This window comes from Belonocnema kinseyi, chromosome 1 (genome assembly GCF_010883055.1).
Source record: "Belonocnema kinseyi isolate 2016_QV_RU_SX_M_011 chromosome 1, B_treatae_v1, whole genome shotgun sequence".
In the NCBI taxonomy this organism is placed as follows: Eukaryota; Metazoa; Arthropoda; class Insecta; order Hymenoptera; family Cynipidae; genus Belonocnema; species Belonocnema kinseyi.
This window is the reverse complement of record NC_046657.1, coordinates 41,185,891-41,200,019: the sequence shown is the minus strand read 5'-3', so window position 1 is coordinate 41,200,019 and position 14,129 is coordinate 41,185,891.

Below are 14,129 nucleotides of genomic sequence, written 5' to 3'. Positions count from 1 at the left end.
TTTCAATTCTCTTTAACTTTTTTCCGATTCATTTCAAACTCATTTTTGAATTTATTAAATTATTATTGAACAAAATGTAGAACTATTTTATTTTCCAAGTTGTTAGTTTGAATAAGTTTCTTTTGGAAATCTTAAATTAAAAAAATTTTAACTAATTAAAAATTGTAAAATTTACAATGTTTTTTTTAAAATATTATATTTATTTTGAAGATATCCTAAAACTATTCAACTTCTACGTTTTTCTATATTTAAGAATGGTTGCGCATCAGATATTTCAATTGAGACTGTTTGCTTTTAATACTTTACATTATAATTTGTTTAGTTTCCATGTTTTGAATTTGAAAATATAATTGCGAAAGGGGCCTGTCATATGAAAAAAACGGCTTAAGCAAATTCTGTAGCTACGTTTTGGAATATACGCATTTTATCAAAAACTTATTTCAAAAACAATTTTAGACTTTCTTGGGTTGAAAAATTTTGGTCAATTCATTCTCTCGTATCTTGTGTCATTTTACCACAAATTAAATTTTTTTTGTTTTTGAAGTTATTTTCAACGACTGAAATGGAAAATACCTATCATATTAAAAGAAAAACCATTAGTGAATAATGTTATCTATTTATTTTTTCTTACCTCGTATCGTGTATCTAAAAATTTAATCTTTGTATTTTTAATGTTTAAAAAAAATACGTGTCATATAAAAAATGGTTCATAGAAAAATTTGTCAATATTTTTCGGGTGCACAATGTTTTTATTTTCACACTGTTTCCTATCTTGCATAGTTTGACCGCAAAATGAAAATTTTGATTTTTGATTTTCTTGTGCAATAAAAAGTTTTCATTTTCAAGTTTTTGAAAAAATTCCAAAACTTTTTATGATAATCTTGTAGGGCTATCGGAAATTAACATTTTTCTTTTCAAGTTCTATGAACAAGTTTACAGCGAATTTTTGAATCATGTACAAATGTGGTCTAAAAAATGTTCAAAATGCGCTCACTTTAAGAATTTTTATTCAAAATTGCTGACAAACGAACTTAGCATTTAGCTTAGGACGTTAAAAGAGTGTAGCAAAGGCTAGTCTAATAGATTAATTTTTTCAAAAGTTATCGTGGTCACAGGCAGACAGACACATTCGTAAAAACCTGTTTTTCGGATTCAGGGGGTCTTAAGAAGTGGATATTTGAACAAAACGTGGGGGCTAATATTTTAAACAAATCTAATATCTTCTCTGGTGAGGATATATAAAACTCTAACAAAAACCTGAAGCACTATAGGTGCTGTTTATAAAAATTCATCACAAGCAATTGATCTTTAGATTTGGAACATTCTAACCTGTAATCTTTATAAAAACGTTGCACATTATTTTAATTATTTAATTTGCCGAACAAATTTTTCAACCGGCATTTCTTCTAGGCGCAAAACTAACACCCACATGACTTATATAGTACCACTTTCGAACATCTTTATTGTTTGATAATGGAGTGGCATAGACTTCATCATCCTTCATTTTCCTGACCGAGTTGGTGAATATGTTTATTGTCACTCGATCTCCGCCTGGTCGAGAAGGGTCAGGTATATATAGTCCACGAATAATCGAATGACTACTTGGTAATTTTTGCACTAATGCAACAGCGTTGCCATTGATGTCTGATAATGTATACTGTTCTCCGGTTAGCTTCTCGGAATCGAGATTATTGTATCCAGCTCTTAAATAGATTCCTATACTGGGAGAGAAAGTATATAATTGGATTGCAAGTTCCCAGCTCATATTTCTGACGGGGAAAAATCGATAAAATGAAAGTTCCTCCATTTTTATTCCAAATAACTTGAAAGAGGAGGGAATTCTACGAGACGTGGGGCAAACATGACAAAATGGCTCCACTGGATCATCGACGGTCATCTTTATAAAATATGCGTTGAATGAACTCCTTCCTAATGGAGTGTCATTGGCTTCTTCTTTCTCTATTACACTAACTTGGTGGGTAAATATGTTTATTTTTGCTCGTAGTACCCTTGAACCATTGAGCATATATAACCCTCGTAAAGTTGTATGACCACTTTTTCGTTTTTCCACTAATGCCAAGGCGTCGCCATTGAGCTCCGATAATATAAATTGTACTCCGGTTAGCGGGTCAGAGATATGACCAGATTGATCTCTCAAATAAATTTTCGAACCGCGACGAAAATCGTATAGTCGAATCACAAGTTCTCGGCTCGAATTATTGACAGGAAAGAACCGTTGAAATCGAAGATCGTTAATTTCCTTTCCAAATAGTGTAGAATATGGGGGCTTGCCAGGAGGAGACGTGGGCCTGACAGGTGGAGATGAATCGGTGGGAGCAGAAGACGTAGCAGGAGCAGAATACATTGCATTAGGTTGCTCGATACCATAATAATGCAAAGTGGAACTATGAAATTCGCGGTCATGAGAATATCTTTCAGCTGGTAAATTCAAATCTGGAAAAAGAAACAGAAAATTACATTTTCAAAGTACACAAATGTACCGTTAACTGGGACTCAACAACGTACAGTGGACCGGCTTGCTTTCTGTTTCCAAATCCGGCCTATCAATAAAAGTAGAGCTTAAATATTCTTAGAAGAAGCGATTTCATCTACAACTTCAATCTCTCAAGTAATGCATTATTTTTGTTAAAGCAAATTTAATTCTGAAGGGAATTCAAAGCATTTTGGGGCATTCGAGTTATCAAGGAGGTTTTGCGGCAGTATGGGTATATATTTTACCTGAAAATAGTTGGATCAAAAAATCATTCCACTTAAAAAAAAAGATAAATGGGCGAACGAAAAACAGCAGTGCAGTCGTTCTTTGTTAAAATTGATTTTTTAAAATAATTATGATCAATCATGTTGGATTTGTTAGCACGAAATTAGAGAGTTTGACTACGGATTGAAAATAAGCGACAGGAAAATCGCCAAATTACAATTTTGAATGAAAAAATTTTAATTTTGGCAATTAGGTTACGTCATATTGAATGCTCTATTTTAAAAATTTGCATTTTTACTTCGGATTTAAAATCATCGACCTCATAAACCTTCCAATACCCCTAATCATAAAATTTGCTTTTATACCAATAATTATTTTGTTCAAGGATTAAATTATATAAATTAATTAAATTAAAAATAAAATTGCTTTAAAAAGTATCTAGGACATAAAATGTAATATTCAGACACCATTAGAAAGTACATTTTATGTGATTTTCAGTCGATATGAACAATTATTCTTGTGGAGTTAAAGCAGAATGTCTTTTTAATTACTCCTTGCTATGACAGGTTATTGGTTCTTAGCCAATCTTATCTAATATCTTAAAGATTTTAAATTATTCTTTAAGAAAATCCTAAATTATTTTAAATTTTTCAAAAATATTCTTTTAGAAGATAAATCGTGAGAATTGATAAATTGCCCAACATTATTAAATAATTTGATACGAAGAATATAATAAAATGAATTATATAAATGTGAAGAAAAAAATCATTTGAAAATGTTGACACACAAAGGCTTTTATATCACATAAGGTAAATTATCTATCCAGAAGGACACACTTGTCATTAATGTAGTTGAACTTTTAACTCACTATTTGAATTTTCAACAAAATATTGAGATTTTGATTTAAAATGGAAGTATTCAATTGAAAATACAATTATGATATTTAGAGTTAGTAAAAATTATTTTGCAGCAAAAAAATATTTAGTAAAAAAAATCCTTCAAACCTGTCAGAATATTTTTGGAAATTTTTGTAAGTATTGTATTTAATCAATGCTTAAATATAAAAACTTAATTGGGAAAATGTAAAGTTTTCAATTGACTGAAATTAAAAAAAAAATGTATTCATAAAGGACAACCAAATAGATAGATTTTTAGGTAGGGACAACAATTTTTAATTGAAAATAATGAATTTTCAAGACAATAATATTTCTAACAAAAAAGATGAATTTTCCTCTGGAATAGTTAAATTTTCCGCCTAAAAAATCGTTTTAACCCAAAAAACAAATATTTTAAACAAGATAGGTAATTTCATAATCCCTAGGTGCAAATTTTTTACTAAAGGAACAATTTCAAAAAAAATATGAACACGTTTTTGACAAAAAGGTATATTTTCCAAGATATGCTTCCTCTTTTAACCAAAAAGATTAAATATCAGCTGAAATTATAAAATCTTCCTTTAAAAAATTGTTAACATAGAAGTAAATTTGTAACGCAATAAATAAATTTTTAGCCAAATAGTTGAATTATCAACGAAAAAGATTAATTTTCAACCCTTGTCTATACCAAAAAGTGAGGTAGTTTGAAAGTCTGCTTCTTAATTGTAAATATTTTTCATGCTCATTTAGTATAAAGTTATTCATGAATAAATATACTTCTGCTCCTTTCTAAATAATAATAACAAAATTTTGAACTGAAAAGAGGAAATTTACACATAAATAATTAATTCATAAGTAAAAAGTATGATAGAAAAAGAATCTCCAAATACAGATGAATTTACAGACAAATATATAATTTTTCAATAGAATATACGCGAGTGACGGAGCGCCACTGCTAAAATTGACAGTTTGCTATAAACGTTATAATTGCAAAAGCTCTTCTCCTCCTTTGATAATCTAGCGTGTGGTTTTTCGGAAATGTTCCGACATCAAATACCTATCTATCAAATACCTATATAAATGATTTCTCACTTTGGTTCTCATCTGCTGGCGACCCTGCTTTCTAAGCGTTCCATGGCTCTATGAATTAACTGGACGGAGCACAAGGTCCCATGTTGGGCGAGCGGGTTTACGTATCACATCAACAAGAGAGCAATACTTGCGAGTTTATTATAGCTAATTAATAAAGATCGAAATTGTAGGCAATAATAAGCCTTTCGTGTTTATTATATTTAATTGTATTTTTTTACACCTCAAAACCTAGCATAGAAACAGTCTGTTGCTTAAGTAGATATTGCAAAATAATGCACAAATTTTATTTTTCATGTGTGCTGATACGTGTATCATTTGAATAAATGTACAACTTTTGAGAAACAACTTTTGTTTACCAATTTTTATTTTCATTCCTTGAATCCTTTTCCAAAATTTTTGATTTTTGTTTTTGACCTTTTTTGGGTGCACAATTTTTTTTTATTTTTCTCTTTTTGTATCTTGCTTTGCTTCATTATAAAATGGAATTATTTCTTTTTCATTAGATTTTATGCGATCAAAATTAAATTTTCCATTTTTTAACCAAATTTAAAAAGTTAATAAGATCATTTTTTTAACTGTTAATTGTTCCTCTTTTTGTGTACTATAATTGGCTGTAAAAAGAACTTTTAAATCTTGAAAAAAGTAGCCTCAGAAATTTTGAAAAAGCTCTAACTCTTTTAGTTGTTATCAAAAAGGCTGTTTAACGAATTCGATTCTTCTTTTTGGTACCTGAAACTGTATGCCAAAGCACAATCCAATCCGACTAGCCTTTCGAAACTTATCTAGTATACAGACTACGAAGACAACAAAAATGTGAACGATGACGACGCCGGACAGGCAGACCGAAACTGACGTAAAAACTTTTTTTTCTGTGTCAAGGGGTGTCAAAGCGTCAAAATAAATGCTGTCCTGCATGACTTGCAAATTCCTAAACAAAAGGGTTATATAGATTGTATGTACCGTTACGTGAAACAGGTGTAGTTGCGTGCGCAACCACTCGTAAGTGGGGATTGACAAGCTGAAGAGAACGGGACCTGTGTGCTTACCAAAGAACGGGTAGTACGACAGTCGGCGCCAAGCTTCTAGAGGGTGACTCATGCCCAGCACGGGTTGTCGGTTCTCACGGCAACTTAATCACGCCAATTCTTATTTTCTCTCTGTGGTTAATCGCGATTGCAGTGCTTGTCATAGGCGCTATGAAAGAAATTGATTATCCATGTGCACTATGCACAAAATAGATAAGTGAAATTAATATTCAAAATCAGAGAAATCGGAGGTAGGTGTTTTTGATTATTATTAATTGAACGGGCCTTATGAATTACTAGCCCGGTACAATCTGGGACGATTACGTGGTTAGGAGAATAATACAAAGTTCTGAACGGGAAACATTGCACCACAGTTTGCTCAGAATGGCGCTTTATTCATAAAGTCAGTTGCGCATAAGAAAAAGGGAATTTTCAGCCTTTTTTTCATGGGGGAAACAAATTCAAAATAGGTCATTTAACGTGAGGCGTGAATAAATAGGCTCAACAATCCAGAGGTTATAGCGAATTCGCCACTCAATTCGGTTCTCACTTCTGGGGATCCATTTTAAATGATTTTGATTATTTCGAGATTTCACTGGTAAAGATTTTTCAATAACCTGAAAACATGTAGCCAAATTAATATGTTATTGGCCAATGCGATGGTAGATCCTGTATCAAGAGAAAATTAAATTTTAAACGACTTCTCAATTAAAAACTATTTTTAAATTCAGGGGATCATAGTAGAAAAATCCGATTACAATTTTATAATAATTGGGAGCCTCAATTTATAGGACAAGTGTCTTTCTTTTTAAATATAAATAACAAATCATTACATTTCATATCTATCGTCCTTCCAGGATTGGTTCCAACATGTATACTCGGTACCAGTTTCCTGACAAGGCCACAGTAAATTGTCAATAGATCCAAATTCCCTTAGATCAATTTCCTTGAGAGGGACAAATTGACAGTTTTAAATTTGTAAACTAAAATTTATTAAAGGGCACGATCAAAATATAAGGCATATCAAGAATTGATACTACTCAATTTGGTGGATAATTAAAATAGAGAATAACGTTACATTTCTCATTATTGATTAAAACGTAAATATTAAGTGATTGCTGTACAAAAAGTATAATAACTTTAACAGAAATCGAAGTTACTTCATTAAAAGAAGCAAGTGCAACCAGTTTTTGTTCCGTGTAACGTATCTGTAACGAGTAACTTCAAAAAAGACAGTTACTTACCCCACATGGCTTGTTGGCTTGGTTGGCTCGAAGTAGATGGACCTGCAGAAGATAGGTTTGAAGGATTTTGGGCAGGCCGGCTAATAGGCTGTTTCTAGCGTCGAGAAAATCCTGTTAAATGGTCGTCCGGCGAACTTGGTTCTGTAAGAACACATAGAAATAAGTTAATTTTTAATTTTTGATACTAAAACTGAGAAAAACTTGCTACAAAAGTTGCAGCTGAATTCAACCAATAGACGTTCTAGATTTTCAAATGACAAATGTCAATCATTAGCATAAAATAATGGATGTATAGAAATTGAGGGACCACCCGATGCTGTGTGGCTCAATATTTCAATATTTATACAACTTCTTTCAGGCTCAGTTGTTAATAGGTGAACCAGAGAAGCTGCGTCGCAAAGTGTAGCTGCTCTGGGCATCGGACGGACTCCGATTGGTGGGATCTAAGCTAAAGAGTGGTCCTTCCAAGGGGTACTGGCAAAACCCTCTGTAATATCGAGGACGCGAGTTATCATGCTCTCGAAGCTAAGATGTGATAGCAGCTAATGGAGTTTTTCATGAGGTGGAAGAACCGTAGCGATGTTCAGAAGAAGATGGCGCGCAATGCGCTTCTCTCAAACAGCAACCAAATCAGTGAGGCTGCACCTGGAGCCACTTCTTAGCCTCATCTTATGGGCAAGAGGAAAAAGGGCTCTAGAGAATCCAGCCCTGATAGGAAGCTGAAACGGCAGAAGGCTCTGAAAAACAGGGCCTTTCGCGCAGATGATTAAAAACGCCCTGTTGAGAGTCGTCGTTGCGTTGGGTTCTCCTGAGACCCGTCCAGCTCTTAATGATCTGGAAAGGCTGATGAAAGAAATCTCTATAGAAATTGACGCGTTACCCCGCAAGGGACATGCCCCCAAATTTAACGGCATCTTCATCAGGTTGGAGGCAATCGTGGTTGAGGCCACAGATGTTTGGTCGAGAGATTGGTTGGCAGAGGGGTCTCCTACATTTACGTTCAAAGCGAGACTATAAACCTGGAGCTCAGGGGGACGATCGTTCTGATTAATGGAAAACCCGAGAATCCAACGACCGTTCTAGGCCGCTAGAGATTCCAAACCCCGGCTATGAGGATGGATTCATGGAAGATATACTCCGACGGGCAGGGATCCAGTCAGAAATGGAGTGACTGGATACTGGTAGTCGGACTCCCTGAATCCGCAATCACAGCTCCTGCGGCTCTGGACAACCGGCCCTATTTAGAGGCAGGTAAGGTTGCCATCAGGGTGACCCAACAGGGCTCCTCATGGGACCAGAAGCATCCGGGAATGCCCCGGCTTAGTCTTTAATGGCTGAGACGGGAATCTCCATGATGCAGATAAATTTGAACCACATCAAAGTCACCTCGTTGGTTCTAGCCAGATACGTGTCAGTGATGCAGACAGAGCTCGCCCTAATCTAAGAACACTGGTTATACCGGGAAAGAATTAGCGGCTTGACAGACTGTGGCACCATTTATAAGGGGACGATCAAAAAAGCGCCAAGAGAATGCTTAGCTGTAAAAGGTATGGATGCGATTTTGGTGCCTAAGCTCTGCTCTAGAGATTTGACTGTTATTCAGGTGAGGCTCAGAGGTGGGAGCGGGGAAAGAGGTTGCAAATGCCACGGCTCATTTCCCTGGAGATGCGGATGGATCCCAGCCTCCCAGAAAGGTGAAGATTCTAATTCAGCACTGCCAGGAAAACAGCATTTCTCTGCTGTTGGGATGTGATGCGAACTCTCACCATAAATAGATCTTATTTCAGCTAAGCCTAGGTAAACCATTGATTTCAAAAATTAGAAACCCTCGAAATACACTCTGGACTCATAAAAAGAGGAACTCCAAGGAAGACTAGTGGAATTTCCCACAAACCACGGCAGCATTAAAGAGTTAGAGCATGCTGCAGATTTTTTGTGAAAGCTCAGACTACATATAATGAAAAAGATTTCCCTAAAAGCATAGTTAAATCTAGAAAAGGAACAGGATGGTGGAATACATACCTGGAGAAACTCCGCAAAAAGACAACAGCGCTGTGCAATAGGGCAAATAGAACTAAGTTGCCTTCAGAATGGGATATCCATAAGACGGCTTAGTATGAATACAACAGAAATATAAGGAGGTATCAGCAGGAAGACTGAAGGGGCTTCTTTGAGGAATCTAAAGATATTCAGGAAACAGCAAGGCTTTACAAAACCTAGAGAAGGAATACTGTGGCCAAGAGTTGAGGAGGGCCGTTCGGAATTTCCTCTCAAAGGTCGTAAACAGCAAAAAGGTGGAATGAGTCGTGGAGTCCTCCTGCCCGTTTAAATCACCAGGGGTGAATGGTACCTTCCCAGTGCTTTTACATAAAGGCCTGGAATTTGTTATCTCTTTTTTCACGAAGTTATTTAGGGAAAACATCGCTCTAAAACATGTGCTGAACAAGATTTCAGACCTATCAGCCTAACGACTTTTATTTTAAAGACGCTGGACAGGCTGTTTGAGAGATATATCAAGGATGAGGTACTTTTAGCCTCACCGCTGCATAGAGGACAGCATGCTTTCCAGACAGGCTGCTCGCTAGAGAAGGCATTCCATGCTGTTGTGGCAAAATTGGAGTAGCGATGGAACAAACGTCGCCCCTCCTGTGGTGCATGGTAATTGATGGCCTCCTTCGTAGGCTTAATGAAGAAGGCGGGAATCTGACGTTTTCAGACTCGGTTAAATATCTGGGAGTAATCCTAGATAGCTAACTGAACTGCGCAAAGCAGCAGCATCGCTGCTGCACCGGCAGCAGCGATGGGCTTCATGCTTTGCGAGGTATCTCTAGACCTCGACATAACTGCAAAAACGGCACACGCGATTGGCAGCCTGGCGAGAGTGAACATATGGACTCGGGGGAGTAGACACACTAGGCTCCGAGTGGCATCAGCTCACTGCCGATTCTTGAGATGAGGCAGCAAAAAATAACAAACCGTTTCGACTTTAATAGAGCTTTCCGCGTCTGCATTCCAAGTATGGATGCGTGGAAAGGAAATGGTAATCCACTCCTTCAAGGGAAAATCTAGTATACGGATGGCTCCAGGGGAGAGGGAGGATTAGGAGCAGGAATTTACGACAGTGCGAGGAGGAGGGAAGTGGTGATCTCGCCTGGAATACATGCTACTGTCTTTCAGTCAGAGGTCCTTGCCGTTCTTCGATGTGCTGAGATACTATTAGAAAAGAACGCTGCTGAAAGAGAGACTAGGTTCTGTTCAGACAGCCAAGCGACACTAACTGCAGTTGCAAAACCAGATGCAACATCAGAACTGGTTTAGGAATGCAAAAATGCATTGAATCAACTTGCAGAAAAAAATAAAGTGGCTCTCATATGGGTCGCTGGCCACACAGGGATCAAAGGCAACGAAAAAGCAGACTAGCTGTCAAGAAGCAATGCGGCAAGTGAATACATAGGGCCGAAACCGGTACTAGGACTAGACTTGCCGCATTGGTATTGTCATCAATGATGACAGGCGAAGTCCATCCTGGGATATATGTGCAGAATGGACAGAGCGTTGGCTAGGCTCAGGCATCAAACCCTTATGTCCCACTGCATGAAACTTGAGGAAGCTACAAGGCTGTCGGTGATTGACTTACTATACTTCATCAAGAGGTCTGGGGTCAACTACTGATAGCGATAGTGGCACTACTGACAGCGATACTGACAGCGATGTGGCACAATAGGCTTTATAGCTTGAGCGCTAGAATAGCTCCATAGGGGGCTCCCTGCCCGTGACACAACTAACTACAAAAAAAAGTTAGGAAACTCCTAAAAAAAATCTGAACTTCTAACAATTTCTGATTATTGTTTTTAATACACTTAAATATTAAATAAATATTAAATACAACATGCCCACATTGGAGGAAATTAGAAAAGGATTAGAGTAAGAAAGATTAATGGAGAACAAAAAAGTAAAAAAAAAAACAATTGAATATTTGAAGGAAACTGTTTCTGTTATTGAAGATTCTTAACTTGATCGATATTGGGGATTTTCTGCCTTCATGGTTTGGAGGGTTATCTACGGTCAGTATAGTACCATCTTTGATGATATAAAAGACTCCTTTGAAAATAATTACTTGTACCATTAACACCTAGCTAAAAATTAGCGTTATTTTCCTGAATTAAGAGTTCTTATTCTGATCCCTCTAATAGCTTAATTGGAAAAGCACCTGATCGAAAATCAGAAGTTTTGCGGTTCGATTCCCAATGGAGTGAAGAAGGATTAGGATCTTTTTTTCAAGAAAGAATTGCAAAAAGTATTGAAATGAAAGGCAGAAGGGCAAGAAAATCATGTAAGCACAGAAGCACAAATAAGAGAAGTCCAAACGCGAAAAGAAGCTTAGCAAGAAAGAAACGAAAAGAGACGCTCCTCCAAACAAGAAAGGTGCTCCAGGAAAAAAGAAGCAGAGAGAATAATAAACAATTAATTAAATATTTGAGAAAATACATAGTCAGAAATCAAAACTTCAGTCAATTAAACTCTACTTTTAGTTGAAGCAAAATAAGAATGGATGCAGCATCAATAAAAGAACAATTTTATTCTTTTCTTTTAAAGGTAGCATTTTTAAAATTTTTTTCCGGGAAAGAAGAAAGATAAAACACATATGTATACAATATGTATGAAATGAATGAATGACAGAAGATTTCAAAATTTTGCAACCGTTCGCATGTAAAATTGAATGACTTTATTTCGAATTGACAGAAGCGACTTTGAAAAACTATAAATGAAGCAAGTTTATTTTCTCAAACTCTTATAATTTTAAACTAAAAGTAGTAATATTTAAAAATTTGTATTTCCTAATATTAAATTATGATTTATAACATAAAATTTTTCCTGATTACAGTGTGATTAATTAAGATAGCAACAATTTTTAAGTTTGAAAGAAAGAAGTTTTTACAATCAAACGGTTAACAAATTTAAGCTTTCAAATCTCAATTTTTGTAGTAAAAGAGGAAATTTATTAAAAATGTCGAACTTTTTACTGAAATATAAGAAAAATTAAATAAAAATAAATTATAGCCTAAAGGAGTAGAGCTTAGATATTAACTAATTACTTTAATTTTTTTTTAAATCTAGTATAGCGGCCAAACAACTTTGGGAAATTCAGTCAGTTAAAAAATTTTTGAATAAACTAACAAGCTTAATTTTCTACATATATATAAAATTGAAAAATTATTTTAAATTCTTTTAATTATCCTTTTAGTATCACTCTGAAATTTAATCATTTGGTATACTAAATATATATGAAGGTTCTTATCAGATTCAATTAGAGCGGGGTGATGTGGAATATTTTTAATTTCATTTACTGATAATTACGAATTATATTGCCTTCTAGAAGGTTTATAACAAGTCAAGAAGAATGAACAGAACTTTCTAAATTAATAAAATGTTTGATTATCATTAATTATGCTTTGACATATCAGTATTTAAGCTAAAACGATTTTAGTCCTTTTGCCATTTGCAAACTCTCGAACCGAAAATAAATATACTGCGATTAAAACCGGACTTTATAAGATAGATAATATATATTTACCAATAGGCTCAGACCAAATCGCAAAGACCAAACACATAATAATAATTTCTAAGGCCCTCATTTTTTTTAAAAAAAGGATTCACTTTTATAGGATTTAGATAACAGTCTAAGTAATGAACATCGATGAAAAATTTTTGCTTTACACAGGGATTGTCGCTATCTCAGTCGTCCTAATAAATGATTAAAAATTATGACAATTTGTACAGCTGTGAGGCACGCAAATTATTTAATAAGCAAGAGAATTATCAGTATTTTCAAATGAACGTGGTAAAATTTTATCATTGGCTTTACATATACAATCTAAATGAATATTTACTTACATTTATTCACATTTTTAACGCTTTTTAACTCTTGAATCCATGTAATTATTTTGTAACAATAATAACTCTAAATTTTTTTAAATTTCAAACATGGTAAATTACTCAAAATTAGGGATTCATTAAAAACTTGATAAGTTTTCAGTAACAATAAGAACAGCTGTAATTAGTAATCCAAAAAATTCATAAAAACATGTAATTTTATATTAGGAAAATTGAATAGAAATATGAGTATTTCGAAAAGAAAATATTTATGAATTATAATTATTTTATTTTATATTTTTCGTAAAGAATTTACCTTTTTTCTTGAAAATAGAACTACTTGCGGATAAGAACTGAACTATTTTGTTACAAATTAATTTTATTATAAGGAGATTCATCATATTATATGAAAATTCATATCTTTTTAAATTAAAAATTTACTTATTTCATTGATGAATCACGTATATTGTCGAAAAATCGAATTTTTGATAGGAAATCAACTTTTTTGTAGAAAGGAAGTTTTTTCTTTGAAAGTTAATCTCCTTATTTGAAAATTCTTCTTTTTTTTAATTAAAGTATTCTAGTTATATATTCATCATTTTAGATTAAAATAAATTTGTTGTGTTATAGATAAATTTACTTGGTTGAAAAACAAACTCGTGTATTGAAAATTATTATTTTTTCAATTGAAGATTCGTCATTTTAATTAAAAATTAATTTCTCTCTTTGAAAAAAAAAGTTATTGACTGTTACAGTATGACGTAAAACCCGGAGCTACACATTTTAATCCTGTGATTCCGCACTAATAATTGAAAAAATTTTTAAAACAAAAAATAATATACTCGGCTACAAGTCTAGGTGAATTAATAAAATAGTACATTATAAGGAGAATTATGAATGTTTAAACCTTTGTATTAATATTATTATTAGTCGAGTAATATTATTAATCAATGTTTAAAATTTGCAACCAATACAATTGTTAATAAAATTAATTAATTACATTAGCAAAGTAAACAATAGAAAAATATGAATTCAATTCTAACTGTTTTCAAAATACTCACCTTGATATTCAATTTTGCTAATACGAGGCTAGTTCAATAAGTCCTTAGAATGAAGTATAAAAACAATTTTTTTTGGGTAAATTTTTTTTTATTTTTCAACATAATCTCCTCGGAGCTCTATACATTATGACATTATTATGATGCATAATATTCACCAGTGATTGTTTTACCCTTTTCCAAGTAATCAATAAGTATAATTCCACGTGCATCCCAAAAAACTGTAGCCATAATCTTACCAG